Raw genomic sequence first — 14020 nt, 5'->3', positions numbered from 1 at the left:
TTTGGATGGGGAGAAGGGCCCTAAGCACTCTCATCTGTTCCCTGTCACAGCTGTATGTCTGCCCCCATACAGCTAAAACATCGCATAGATTTCTTAATTTCACATGCAAGGAATGTGAGGGGGCAGCACCCCTGAGAAGCCAGGAGAAGACATGAAGGATGCTCTCTCCCAGGGCAGTGGGGCACATACAATCATTGCTGCATGCATCAGTTCAAAACTGTACAGTCTGACACAAAGCCAGGATCTGTGGCTGCCTACAGTGGTACCCATGGCTGCTGCTGCCACTGCTGTTCTTGGCCCAACCACCAATGAGTGGTGCCTGATATACGTAACTGTGGAAACCCTCTGCTGTATTCCAACAAAACTGCTGGCTAATTCCAGAAACCCATACTGAAACTGGAACAAGGTACGGAAATCAGTGATCTCCTAACAGCTGCAATTGGCAAAAATCTCCAGTTTATGTCCTTGGATGGTACAACCCACAAATGCTGTGCAGTGGCATTTGTTCAGCCTGACTCATAGACAGACGAATGCCACTGAATGAATCACCAGCAGCATTTTCCGCAGTATCTAACGAGGTAGCTCATCCAAATATTGATCAGGCCCATGTCTCTCTAGTTTTTCAGATCTGAGATACCATAGTCCAGGATGCTATTCAGCACTGAAATTATGAATTTTGGAAAGGGGGCCTATAGTGAGCAACCAGGAGATGGTAAAATATCGTTTAATGCATGCTTTGTTGATAGGAGCTACCTATCTGCCTGCTGTGAAGCTATAAAAATGGTATGAACACTGCTGAAATGCAAGAGAAATAACAACTTATTAACTTAATAACAGAGAACTTTAAGGCAAATTAACAAAATCACTTTATAAAACATCTCATTCTGTTTGGTCCACTGCTGCAGAAGGTCATTAAGCCAAACACTGTAGTAAAATAATTTCAATCCATAATGGCTGAAAGGACAAACATTAAGCAAAGGATAATCACAAATTAGCATTCAAGACACCAGCTGAACATTGCAGGTGTTGAGGGAAGATAGTTGCTCCCTGACCAAGCACCTGGAAAAGGCGCGTTTCTTCCCCTTTCGTCTTGGATATTGGACACTACATGCTTGGGCAGCAGGCAGGGTATGCCCCAGGTGCCCACAGCCTAGCACATGCACCTGGAGCTCTGCTCAATCTCAATCCTTTGACTTTCATTGCAGTAATGGCTGTACAGAAAAGAGGCAGCCCTTCCTACCCTTCACTCTGCCAATGCAAGGGCCCAACCTGGGCAAGCCCCTGCCCCAGCACCATGATTCGAGTTGCATGTTACAGGAATTATCACAGCAGAAACCACCCAAACCAATGGAAGAGAAGCCTTACAAGAAGCAGTGCATCAGTGACTCAACATGAGCTGACTTTGGCGCCCAGTAACTCCACACAACACACCCCTTCTCCTGTCCTGATTGACCACCACAACTGATGGAACCCAAACTCATGGAATAAACGAACTCAAAACACATTTTGTGGGCCTTTGTGGCCATTTTATGGGCATTTTACAAGGGTGATCCATTGACTAAAGGAATGACAACTGTGTATTATATCAAAGTACAGGAAGAAGGGGGATGGTTAAAGTTGTGCTGAATACTGTGGGACCTGGGCATGATGTAAATGGTATGGCATAAAGCGTGGAATGTGCTGGATTTGGCTGGGGTGGAGTTCACTTTCTTCACAGTGGCTAGTGTGGGGCTGCGGATTTCTAGCAAACACGGGGTTGATTAATATAGAGGTGTTTTCCTTATTGCTGAGCAGCGCTTACACAAGCAAGCCCAGACTACATGTCCCAGTACCAGGGCCACACGTAAGGCCCAGGTGCAGCCCTGATCCCAGACCCCAGATCTCAGACCACAGACCCAGACCACAAAACAGGCCCAAGACCCAGACTCAGTACCAGACCCTCGCCACCCTCGATGCCCTCCCGCACGCCCCGCCCCCTCCGCTCCGGCCCCGCCTCCTCCACCCCGACCCCTCCCGCTCCGGCCCCGCCCCGCGATCCACAAGCCCCGCCTTCCGATCCCTCACCGCCCCTCCCTCCGACAGACTCCCCCCCCCGGGAGGTTTCCGCGCAGGCGCCCTGCGCGCCGGAGCCAACTCCCCCCTCGCGGCCCCCCCCAGGCCTCCCCAAAGATGGCGGCCGCGCGCCGCCGGGTGAGGTGGCGGGCAACGCTGAGGCGGCGGGGCGGGGGCGGGGGCGGTGGCAGCGGCGGCAGCAGCGACGGCGGCGGCGGGAGGCCGTGACAGGTGCGGGGAGGTGAGGAAGGGACGGCGACAGAGTGGTGGCGGCGGCCGGACCACAGGTACGTCGAGTGGGCGGGCAAAGGGGTGGGGGAAGCGCCGCCCCTCGCCTGGGCTGCGCCATCGGGACCTCCCCCTCGGCGCTGCCCGCCCCGGCGCCGCTGCCCGCTGGCGGCGGAGCGCGGACCGTTAGCCGGGAGAGCCGCGGGGCCATGGCGGTGAGTAGGCGCTGCTGGCGAACCGCCCCTTTCCCCTCGGCGGGGCGGCTGGAGGGGTGCGAGGGGACCGGGGCAGCGCCGATACCTGCCCGCGGTGCCTGAGGAGCGGCGCTGCCTGCTCTTGCCCGGGGAGAACCGGGGAGCCGGTCCTGCCGGCGGAGCCCCGCGAAAGAAACTTTGTGTCTCCGTCCCTGCTCGGAGGTGCCCGTGCCGGCCGGGGCGGTGGGATCGGCCCGCTGTCAGCGCCGGGCGGCCGCGGGAGGAGGCGATGGTGGAGCAGGAGAAAGAAGCAGATGCGGAGCGCGACCAGAACAGCTGAGCCGGCTGTGACAGGCGGGGAGAAGGAAGTGGTGCTGTTCAACACCTCTTTCTCGTCGTCGTTGTTGTTGTTGTTGTTGTTCTGCTAAGCCGTAAAGGTTCCCTCGGAACTCCCAGCTAAAGGGATTGAGCTTCTGTGTATAGGTAAAACAGTCTTCCCGAAAACACGGTAATCATCTCGCCGAGCGCTGGCAGAGGCATTATTCTTTCAGCGAGATTTACGCCCGATTCCTCCCTCCCCGAGCATCGCCCAAGATTGGTTCTAACCTAAACAGAAACTTTTCGTTGCTTCTAGGCAACTTAGAAAGTGAAAACAACTAAAAGCAAAAATGAAACTTTTCAGCTGATTTTTATTGTCCAAAGTGAAGAAAATAAGCAGCAGAAACAAGGGAAAATAAATACATTGGGTAGGAGAAGACACTATGACCGGCACCTCACGACGCGTTAGTCATTAGTTTAACCCTGTCAAAGGCAATTTTATAAGCCACGTTGGCTGGCAAATGTTATTCCAGAACATTTCACATCATGAAGTAATTTGTTTTTAGAATTTCAGTCTACATTTGATCAAATACATATCTGATTATTAATGTCTCAAAGTATTGTGGAACCTTAAAATTTCATAATTTTTTGCTGCTAAATACTTAGTGGCTTCTGTCTTGGAAGGTATAGGACCCAGTCCTGCTCAGCTTTCTGCTTAAAAGAAGCTATTTTGTTGTTATGGCAATAGGAAACTTTCTGCTTTACACAGCATAGAAATTTAACTGTAGCCATGATGTGAACCTGCATCCACAGATGTGTTTATTTTCTGTGTTGTAAAATAGCAATACAAAATCACAGCAATTCAATGGTCTTTAAAGTTCAGAAAGGACAATCAGTTGCTTTTTTTTCTGCCTCTTTTTTTTTACTTTTTAAGGAAATGGTCTCAAATAATTATGAAATTTAATCACATGATGAATGGGGAAGTAGCAAGCTTTCAGGTAGGGAGAAAGCTGTGCACGTTATGTGAAGGATGGAAGTAGCTGAGTTTCTGTACTACTTGATGTTGCAAATTGGATAGAGTTCGTAACAGCTGGTGTTTCTACTAAGCCTGAGGGAGCAGGAAGGGTGCTGATCAACACAGCATCTAGTTTTAGGTTCACTCTGTGTACAGAGTGTACACAAGTCATCTTGACGCATATGTGTTGGATCTGGGACTTGTTTTGGCAAACTACACTAGAATGGCTTTTCTGGTGATTTTGGGGGAGAAAATTTATGTGCTGTATCAGTTACATTGGGGCATTGGATTCTGATTTTTGGCAGATGAAGCCTTGGTTAAGAGAAACACAGATCCTTGACCTCAGAAAGGCCAGGACTCAGTGATCAGTTGCTTAGGTCACTTGGTCAGGAGGACAGCAATCTGCTTTGAGCAGAGTCACAGCCTGACTACTGTAGATGGTAAGATTAAGACAGAATTAGATGAGTGTCACAGAGGTTTTTTGCAGGGCAGATGGAAATCTTCTGAGGCTTTTTGCTGTATGACAAGTGCTGGATGTAGGAATTAAATGAGTCTCAGGTCATTGCAGCCAACACTTAAGTTACCTGATTTCAGTCCATTAGTGGCATTTCTACCTTTTTCAAGTTGGAGTTTGTGAACTTAAAATTCAGAAGCTTTAGATTTTTATAGGCAACAATGTAATAAAATTGCAGAAACTTGAATTATTATTTGGACTAATAAGTCCCTTGCTTTGGGCTGTGAGTCCTGTGGATATTGGGATGCTTTTCTTTGTTATTCTTTGCCTTGTGGCCATTTAATTTTACTTGAATTCGGACCTACAGTGGCTAACTCAGTGTTATGCTGATAATCATTTTGGCTCAGAATATCTCAAGGATATCCTCCATAATTGTTTTGGCAACTTTAACTACTTAACTGAACATGCTTCTGCAGTGTTCTGTCTTAGGACTTACTGGGAAGCACAACTCTTAAAGCCTGACTTTAGGAGAGGTACAATTTTTCACCTTTGTCAATACTTTCTCATGAATGGTTTTAACTTCTAAATGCTTTTAGGCAATGCACTGATTTACCTTGCTGACAGGTCACTTCTGAAATAGTGTATGCTATTGTAAATGCATTCATCTCTAGAAATACTAAATGCTTGGAAGGTGTTAAGTGCGACTGTCCATTGATACCTCTAGGAAATCCTGTAATCCAGTCCAGTCCCCTTTTTGGGTGGAACTGGCAAACATGCAGTCTTGTTCATTCCCAGATAGAGAGACACTAGACAAGACGGTTTTTGTGAGGATGCAGGCCCACTTCCCGGACAGAGTTGTTGTCTACAGCCATTGATATTTCTTGTCAGTGTATCCTGGAACCCGAGGAATTCTTACCTCTCTCCAGCAACTTTGTACCTCTTTTTCACTACCTTCTAGTCTTTATGGGATTTCTAGTTAAATCTCTGCTAAAATATCTACAAGTAACATGCCGTTTTCATCTCTGTTATAGATGTCAGTAACACTTCTAGATTTTATCATTAATTTCTTTAAGACTGTTGGCTTGGGGAAATTCCAGGCAATCTGTAGGAAAATTCAACTTGGCTGCAATTTATAGTGCACGAGTTCGATTGTGAGCCATTAGTTTTCCTGTAGGACCAGATCTAAGTAAAAATAGATTTGACTTGGGTTGTCAACTCTTTAGCTTAACTAAAAGATACTGTCTGTATCTCAGGAAAGCGATAATAGTTTGGAATGAGTACACTGCTGCTTTTTCTGTTCAGCAAACACGAACAATGTTTATTTTGCTCATGGGGCCAATGTTTCCTGAGCTACAGAAATGACCATTTTTTTGCTCGTTCTTTGACATATGAAGTAAACTTTGAGCTTCCTTAATGCTGATGCTCACTTGATGCTAATAGAAAAACACTATCAACCTTTTTCTTAAACTTGTCTATCCATGAGGTTTAATGATTTTGTTTATGTTCAGTAATATTTTGGATTGTCATCCCAAGGTCTGTATTTTGTAGGGCTGATGAGGTAGCAGGATGTTTAGAAAGTGTCTGTAACACTTAATACTGTTACATGTTTCTTGTAGGTTGTTATCTTTAATCATTCCAATTAATTACCTTTAGTTTCAGATGGAACAAATATTTTTAAGTTGTTCTGCTTGCCCCCCAGAGATCTCATCCCATTCCAGCTGCTCACATACTCTTGAGCCTGTAACCACTGAAAAACCTTCAGACTTTTTTGCTAACCTATCATAGATGACCTTAACAAAATACAAAATTAAGATAGAATTTGCTATGCTCTTTTGTCAGTAATTAAATAGAATTTTTAGCTGTTGCTTTCACACTGGACTCTTTTTATACTCACTTGCTACGTTATTCACCCGTTCGGTTGTGTTGACAGTCTGTTTCGGTTTCAATACATGCTGCGTAGACTGTTGGTCTTCACTTTGATGGCACAGTTGTATAGAGGACTGTGTTACCACGCTTCTTTGATGCATTGGTTTAGAATGCTTTTGTTTTCAGAACTGTAGTACCTCAGGAATGGAATATCCTTGTGTTTTCAAAACACTTTATTAAAACTTTAACACCATATTCATTAGTGGTGTCTTCGCAGCACTTTTCAAGTTGAGTTAGACTGAGCATGCTTTGCCCTCTTTGTATTCATGGCTCCAGATAAACTTTCACCATTTGTGTCTGGGTGAGCACACTTGTTGACCTCAACCTCACCAGACCTACCTGTATATCTACCAGTTTGCTTAATATAATTTATATTTTTTGTCTCCCTTTAAGTTTTTGCTTTTTCAAGATGTGTGGACCTTCTGCTCATGCTGTTCTGCAGTCAAAACATCACCTAGGTTAACATTGATACCCACTCTTTCAGTTTAGTACCTTGGGTGTCAAACACCATCCCAACAGCAGTTTGCAAAAGTTAAACAGGAGCACTGAATGTGCCTGTAGTGTACCTCACCCCAGCTTTGCTTCCAGAACTGTTCCAAGGCATTTAGGACAGATGAAAAGATAAGCTGCAAAACTTCTGCATTTATAGGCAGTGGAAAGTGTTGTACCTTATTATATATTTAATTACTTGGGGCATAAAGAGTTGTCAAAAATGAAATTATCCAGAAGTTTTCAATCTCGGTGTTTCCAGTAGAGCTAATTTTTATTATCCATTAGTAAGAGAAGCACAGCACTTTCTATAGATGAAATAAGTGCCTTCTGCTTTCCAGAAGGACTAAAACAAGCCCTTTTACTTTCTGGCAAAATACAGGCTTCTATAATATAGTGTCAAAAATATTGTTTCAAAACTATGAAAATTCACTAAATTGAACCAATGTCCTCCATGTTTCGAAAAATCTACTTAACAAAGTCTGGGAAATTGTCCTCAGGGAAAGCGACAAGGTCCAAAAGGATTTGAACTGTGACAGGTGTGAATAGATTGTAACTCTCTTCTGTAATTGGGAGGGAAAAAGAATATGCGATACACAAATGTTAACTTTACCTTCTTCATGACAGTTGTTTTCGAATTTACTTTGGATTTATTTTGTACCTTTGTTGCATTTAAATCTGTGAAGCTCAGTTCTTAATGGCTTTTGATTTTGAGTAATTTGAAGTGCAGCTTAGCAAACCTAGAGCTTTACTGTTACCTGCAGTAAAAAGTAAAAAAACTCTGTAGTTCGCAAATGTAAATACTTCCTTGTAAGTGGGATGGAGTTTCCCCAGTGTACAGATCCAATGTCTGTGGTGTGCAGGATCCTGCAAGCATGGACTGCTGTCAAGCTGTTGTCTCATTTCCCCTTGCTAACATAGCATACTCAATACTATATCTTACGCCTTTGATTATAAAACAAATTCTTCTCTAACTTCCAGTTTTAAATTGCAGGGTTTTGTTTTTCAGGGTTTGTTGTCCTTTTAACTGGAAGAACTGTATCTACTAGATGACTTGACAGAAGGAAATGTAGACATAAGCAACAGAATAGCAAGTGGATTAATTTTACTTTGTGGCAAAGGAACGCATTTTAGATAGTGATAGCAAATAAAGTAGTAATGATCTGCAAAAAGTGTGCATGTAGCTGGAAACTAATCTGTAAGCAAAAATTGAATGGATAAGAAGGTTTAACATGAACTTTGGTGATTGAAATTAATGCCTTGGCAGTGAGAGAGAACCATGACTATAACAATTCATTAATATTTCAAAATACATATTGATAGGCTTTTGGAGGACTTTCTACAGTAAGAATAAATGTCATAAGCCACAAGAGCTACCATGCCTCTGGAAATCCTATAGATTCTATTAAAAATGTAAATGGGGAAGACCATATTTTAAGACAATTATTTACCTATTTAATCTAGTATGAAAGTAGATTGAAGGTGTTGAAATGACGTACTAAGAAATTAGGGCTAAAAGAAGCTGTGGAAGTGAGTAGTGACTGTTGCCAATGAACAGTCTTAGATGCAGCTGAAATATTGTTTTACCTTCTTCAGGCATGCTAATGACTTCACTGCCCACATATAATACTATTAGTATGTATGCACATTCCACTGAATGGTGACATTTCAGTGGTGAGGATAAGTTACCGTACATCAAGCAATAGATCTCAAAAATACTCTAGTACATTTAATTGTGTACATCATGGCAATACAGCTCCAAACAGATCAGTTTCTGATTTTTGTGGCTGTATTGTTGTTAACAAATCGACAACTATTGCAACTTCAAGTGTAAAAGAGAAGGCTGAGAGCAGCTTTGTCCTCTTGATTTGATTGGGCAATCCAACTACTTGGTCCCATGGTGTTTTGACTGACTAATACTTTTCTTGGAGGATGGTGTGGAACGTGGGAGAGGAGAGTGCTGATATCATCGGAGAAACCTGCTATTGTTTTGCTTGTCTTGCCCTTCAGTAGTTGCAGACACTCCTCCACTGGAGAACTCTTGCATGAGTAGCACATTCAGTCTTCCAAGAGTTGCATTCAGGTTGAGGTGCTGTTTGACTGCTCTGCTTTATTTATTTTTTTTTTCTGTGGCATACAAGTAACTGCTTCGGTACCATTGTGACTACGTTTAATATTAGGAAAGTGAAGCATCTGGCATTGTCAATGCCTCTTGACCTTCTTTACTGTCATGGTCTGTAGCTTCATGAATGCTATGCATTGATGCTGGCAGAAGCAGTTCCTCTCGAAGCACATCATCTCTGTTTATTCCTGTGCTTGGCATTCATTTGTGTATTTGCAAAAAGGGAAATTGATGAGAAAACTGTTCTATGTTAAAACTAACCAGTTTTTATATGTTTCATTTTAAGCTGCATCAGTGCTACAGTTTAATTCACTTTGTTGACCAGTGGCTTGCAGTGGTGCAGGTGGGACCTGCTGGGACAGTTAAGCAGAATTGACTTGGAGCAGAGCAGTTTTAAGTCTTGATAAAAGAACACCCTTCAAATGTGTTTGTTAGGCCTCAAAAGACCTTCCGTTTTGGTGGATTTTTGCTTTTGAGAAGTAGTTTCCATATGCCTGTCTTGATTTGTCATGTTTTCTGCTGTTGTCTTATTCCTTATGGAAGCGAGACCTACAGGTTTTCCAAAAAGAATCAGTGGAGATGAGTTTTAAATCTCTTAGACATGTAACCTCATCAATCCTATGTCATCTTGCATTTGGATAGCACAGTTTCCATTTTTTGAAATGAACAGAAAAAAGCTGTTTCATAAGAGTTCTTTAAAAGCTACTTGTTCTGCTTGAATCATGCACTCTTTGTAGCTCCAACACTGGCAGCTGTCTCTGCAATAAATTTATCTCACTGACCAGTTGCAGGCATTAATAAAAATACATCTATGTTTTTAGTTTGCCTTAAAGGAATCATATGAAAAATTATTTTGGAAATTTGTCCTTGTTACTCATAGCCTCTGAAAAAGGGGAGTCAATAACAAATGGGGAAGTAGCTTGTTTCTTGGCATTGAATTTGCTTGTTTTCTCAAAAAATAAGCATGTTGTTAAGCAGAAATGAAGGCAAGAGTAACAGTTAACTGGGAAAGGCCAAGTTGGTTTTGAAGCCGTGTGATTTTCAGAAAACAAACTGAAGGAAATCCAGTCCTGGCAGAAGCTTAGAAGAACCTAATTTAGCTGGTATAAAGCTAGGAGGCTTTAAGGAAGTTCTTGAGAGTAACAAGAGTGTAAAACACAGAAGTCCCATAGTTCAGATCAATGTAGCATAAATAAAGAGGAATTGCATTGCAGATCTTTCAAAGTGGTGCAAAAATACACTATGCAGTTCATTCTCCTCATTTCTTTTTGAGGATGATTCCCAAGAGAATCTAAATGAAAGTTGGTCTCTAAGACAAAGGAGGCCACAGTACTGCTCTCAGTGTGTGTCAGTGCATTGGATTAATTACCTGCTAAAGACAAGGTGTAAGTTTGCACCTAGCACTGACAGTTTACTCATTAATTGTAAAATGCACACTATCAAATTAGTTCCAAGTAAAATTAACAGTTTTAATTCTGATTTGTGGTAGGGTTGCACTTACCACTTACTAGAAGTTACAGAACCAGTTTAGACTTCTTTGAAGGTATAAGAGGGATGGGCAAATGGTTGGAAAGCACTGAATTTTCCTTATGCAATGGCTTCAAATTATATGTACTTCATCCAGATAGGACTGTGAATGTGGTTTTTTTAATATAATCTAATAATAATAACATTTAAAACCAGAATGTGGTGTTTTCAAGTCATCTCAGTTGCACTGGTCTCGCTGTGTACACTCAAGCATTTAAGACTTGTGCTGGACAAGCTGAGCTCGTAAGTGCCATGAACATATTGTGCCTTTACGGATGACTGGTTTATCAGTGTCTAGTTCTTCTCTATATACTCTTCACCTTCAAAAGTTTAGTTTTCTACATCAACTACTATTAAGGACTTAACCTCTTTGGCTCAGATTCAAAAACTGCTGGCTCATAAATACAAATGCATTAAACTTGAACAGCTGGAGCATTTCCAATTATCTACTATGCATTCCCATCTAGGTTATAGTACCCAGGGCACGAATGCATGAACTGCATTTGAAACTGCTTCTAAATCACTGTGGTTCATATCCTGAAGTATGAAGGTAGCCTGAAGTATTAATTTTCTATAGCACACTTAACTCCTGCAGTGCTGAGGTTTGCCATTGTGTGGCTTGGCCATTCTTGCTTTGAGTAGATCAGATGTTTACTGTTGGGTGTGAGTTAGATCCGGTAACTGTTTTGGCTGTTCGTGTGCAACTTGCGTTCGCTCATCGATCAATGTTTCCTTCATAAGAATATTGCATTAATTTTACAACTTCTGGTGTTCAACTTCTAGCGGTAATATAGTATGTACAGAGTTGTGTATCATGTTTCTCAGACTTTGAGAATCATGTTGAGTGAGTGTGACAACACTTGAGAGCTACAGCTGAAGTATTTCCATATTTAAGGTATATGTTGTAGATTCTTTTTTCCATAGGGAGTTCCAGTGCTTATTAAAACATTTAGCATTCACTTTTAAGTGAATGTCCAACTCTGACTTTGTTGATTTACTTTATGAAACTATACTTTTTATAATTTTCCTGTATTGTCTATCTGCAGTTTTGTATTATGACCAACACTGAAGGGAATAGCCATTTCAGTTTCACTGTACTTAAAAGGGGATTGTCAAACTAGTGAAAGAGAAATGGTCCCCAGAACACCTTTCTTGTAACAAAAAATAACACTTCTCTGTTCTGCTGGAAAATGTTTTATCAAGTGTCCCAGGAAACACTTCTAAAACAGGAAAAATACTTTATCGGGAACAAATCATATATTTTAAATAAATTGCATATTAATTGAAATAATTAGTTCAGAACTGAAAAGAAAAAGCTAGTGTACTGTAATTGCCGCATCTGAAACTGTGTGACTAGAATGTGGTAAATGTATGGGTGGGGGGAGGAATTAAAATCCTTCTCCTCAGTTCTGATTCTTAAAAACACAAAACTCTTCAGCATGCTTCATAACTTTTAATAGCTCAGCTACAACCTTATGGATCTCTGGGTAATTATATTCTAATACATTTCTACGCCAGCTGCATCACTCTATCTGAGCTTTTTCCAGTACTGCATTAAGTGATATGACTAACATCTGTTGGATATTCTTTTTTCTCTCCTCTTCAACCTAGGACTGCATTGGAATATTGTAGAATTTTCCTCATTTTAGCATATTTGTACGTGTTGGGCACTTGTATTTGTCCACTCTTATCTGATAACTTCTGAACTGGATGGCCAATTTAGAGATAGAAAGGAATTATGATAGTAATTTTTACAAGTCTGAAATTGTCAAGAAGGAGATATGTTTTAAGGACTCTAGGAAATAATAAAGAATTTATCTCATAGTAACCACCAAAGAATGGACAAGGTGAGTATTTACTTATAAATGTTTCAGTCATAGGAAAAGTTTAAATAGTAGCTTGCATCTTCTTGAGGAGTCACTCAGACGTGAGGCTCTAATCGATATAAAATAGGGCTTTATTGCTTCAGCTGTTTGAAAGATGTTTGTTTTTCAAGTGCACCTGCTGCCTTCATATTGGAGAAGGCAGAATCAAAGCATTTCCTGCGTTAGGATTGGGTGATGGTTTTATGGTCTTTTAGGTTCTGTAAATTCATTCCTTGGTCTTTGGCAAAACCTGGGAAGTGCTGTCTCCTGCTCAGAGAAACCTTTCCTTCTTACTGGAAGTTATCTGGAGTGGAGGATGAGCCTTACCTGTGGTTCCTGGGGGGAGCATAGCTGCGGGAAGACCCAGGTGAAGAAGGAATGCACACCTGCTCTGCTGTACTGAACTCACTGGGAAAACACACCTTATGACAACCTTGAATTGGCAGCTGTAGTATGACACAGGTTGAAGCATGTATGAAACTTCATATGTATGATAACCCTGGCTTTATCACTTCTTATGTAATAATAATATAAACTTTGGAAACATTTAATATTGATTTCATTAAGCCTGTTTCTTACACTGTGCCCTTCTATGTTAGGTGCTTTTGTCTTGTCCCTGCTTAAACTTTTGTCCTTTTAACAGCTCTCAGTAATGATAAAAGTTTGTGTCTGTTCACCAGATTTGACAGAATTAGAATGTGAAAGAGTATTAAGTTGCTGTAAGGATTGTGATAATAAGTATTTAGGTAGAGAAGCAGCATTCTGTAAATCACAAAAACCGAGAAAAAAACCAGCAATGCAAGTTTCTCCTTCAGTAGGCACCAGAGATACCATTGTGGAGTGTGGCTTTGTAAGTCTTCCAGTGCTGGGAAAAACAATTATACTTCATATCAAACTGAATAACCAGAAGCAGTGAATCTCTAGGAAAGGAGTGGTCCATATGTTTTTCTTGTACACAGCATTATTATTAGCCGTCACTACATTTATCAGAGTAGTGCCTGCAGCCCAACCGAAATGGAAATCCTGCCTGTGTAGGATGTTTAATACAGAAGTACAACTTTTTAATTCATAGCTATCCTCTAATGCAGCCTTCTTCCTCTTATTAAGAGAAAGGCCAGATAATAAAGTAATTCTGTTATAAACAGAGTTATGGGTATGTCTTCCAAAGTTTGAGTTTTGGTTAGTGTTGTCATTGTTACTTTGAAATTTGAATTGAGAATCTGGCAGCTTTTAGAGCTCGGAGGCAAACTCGTGTCGTTTCTCTGCGTTCCAATCTACTGAAAACCATTTAACTTTGGCATTATGTGTTGTATTTTGATTGACTAATATCCTGGAATTCGTGGAAGAATTTTACTTGACAGGGCCTTTGGAGATTGCCTGCTTCAGCCCTTTGTCAGGACCTTGCATAGTCAGGTTTTGATTTTCTACAGCACTGGTCTCCAAATTTTTTGATTATGTACCCACCCATCAGTAAAGATGTTTTGAGTGTGCTCTTCCAATATATGTCAATTTTTAATTATATGCATATGCTATTCTACTAATATATGTATACTATAAAGCATACACATAGAAAAAAAATAAAGGATAAGATAAAGATGAAAACCAGTATTCAAAAGGGGTTTTTTTCAGTGACAAAAAATATTTTCTTCTCACACTCCAAGGCCTTTGACTTGTGCTGGGGTGCATTTACCCCTCTTTGGAGACTGGCGATCTACAGGATTAAGATTTTTGCAGCCTCTCGGGCAACATAGGCCAGTGCTACACCTCTCTCACTGTGAAGATATCTTTTTTTCTTTTTTTTCCTTATGACCAGGCAGAATTTCCAATGGT

General features: G+C 41.3%; 1 protein-coding gene across 3 annotated transcripts in view; it reads left to right on the top strand.

Annotated features, from left to right (window-relative positions):
* The first annotated feature begins 2079 nt into the window (after nt 1–2079).
* Nucleotides 2080–14020, top strand: part of FNDC3A (fibronectin type III domain containing 3A) — a 117542-nt gene continuing 105601 nt past the window's right edge. Inside the window, exons 1-2 of one of the 3 annotated variants that reach the window (XM_027648743.1) lie at nt 2271–2339; nt 11937–12172. The gene's annotated coding sequence lies outside the window, so the exon portion shown is untranslated. Of the gene's footprint in view, nt 2340–2424; nt 2496–11936; nt 12173–14020 lie in introns of those variants that run through there. The other 2 variants (XM_027648729.1, XM_027648735.1) reach the window with 2 other exon arrangements.

This window comes from Corapipo altera, unplaced genomic scaffold (assembly GCF_003945725.1).
Source record: "Corapipo altera isolate COAL_440 unplaced genomic scaffold, ASM394572v1 0, whole genome shotgun sequence".
Taxonomy (NCBI): Eukaryota; Metazoa; Chordata; class Aves; order Passeriformes; family Pipridae; genus Corapipo; species Corapipo altera.
Note: the sequence above shows the minus strand (reverse complement) of the source record. Positions and strands in the feature narration are given on the sequence as shown.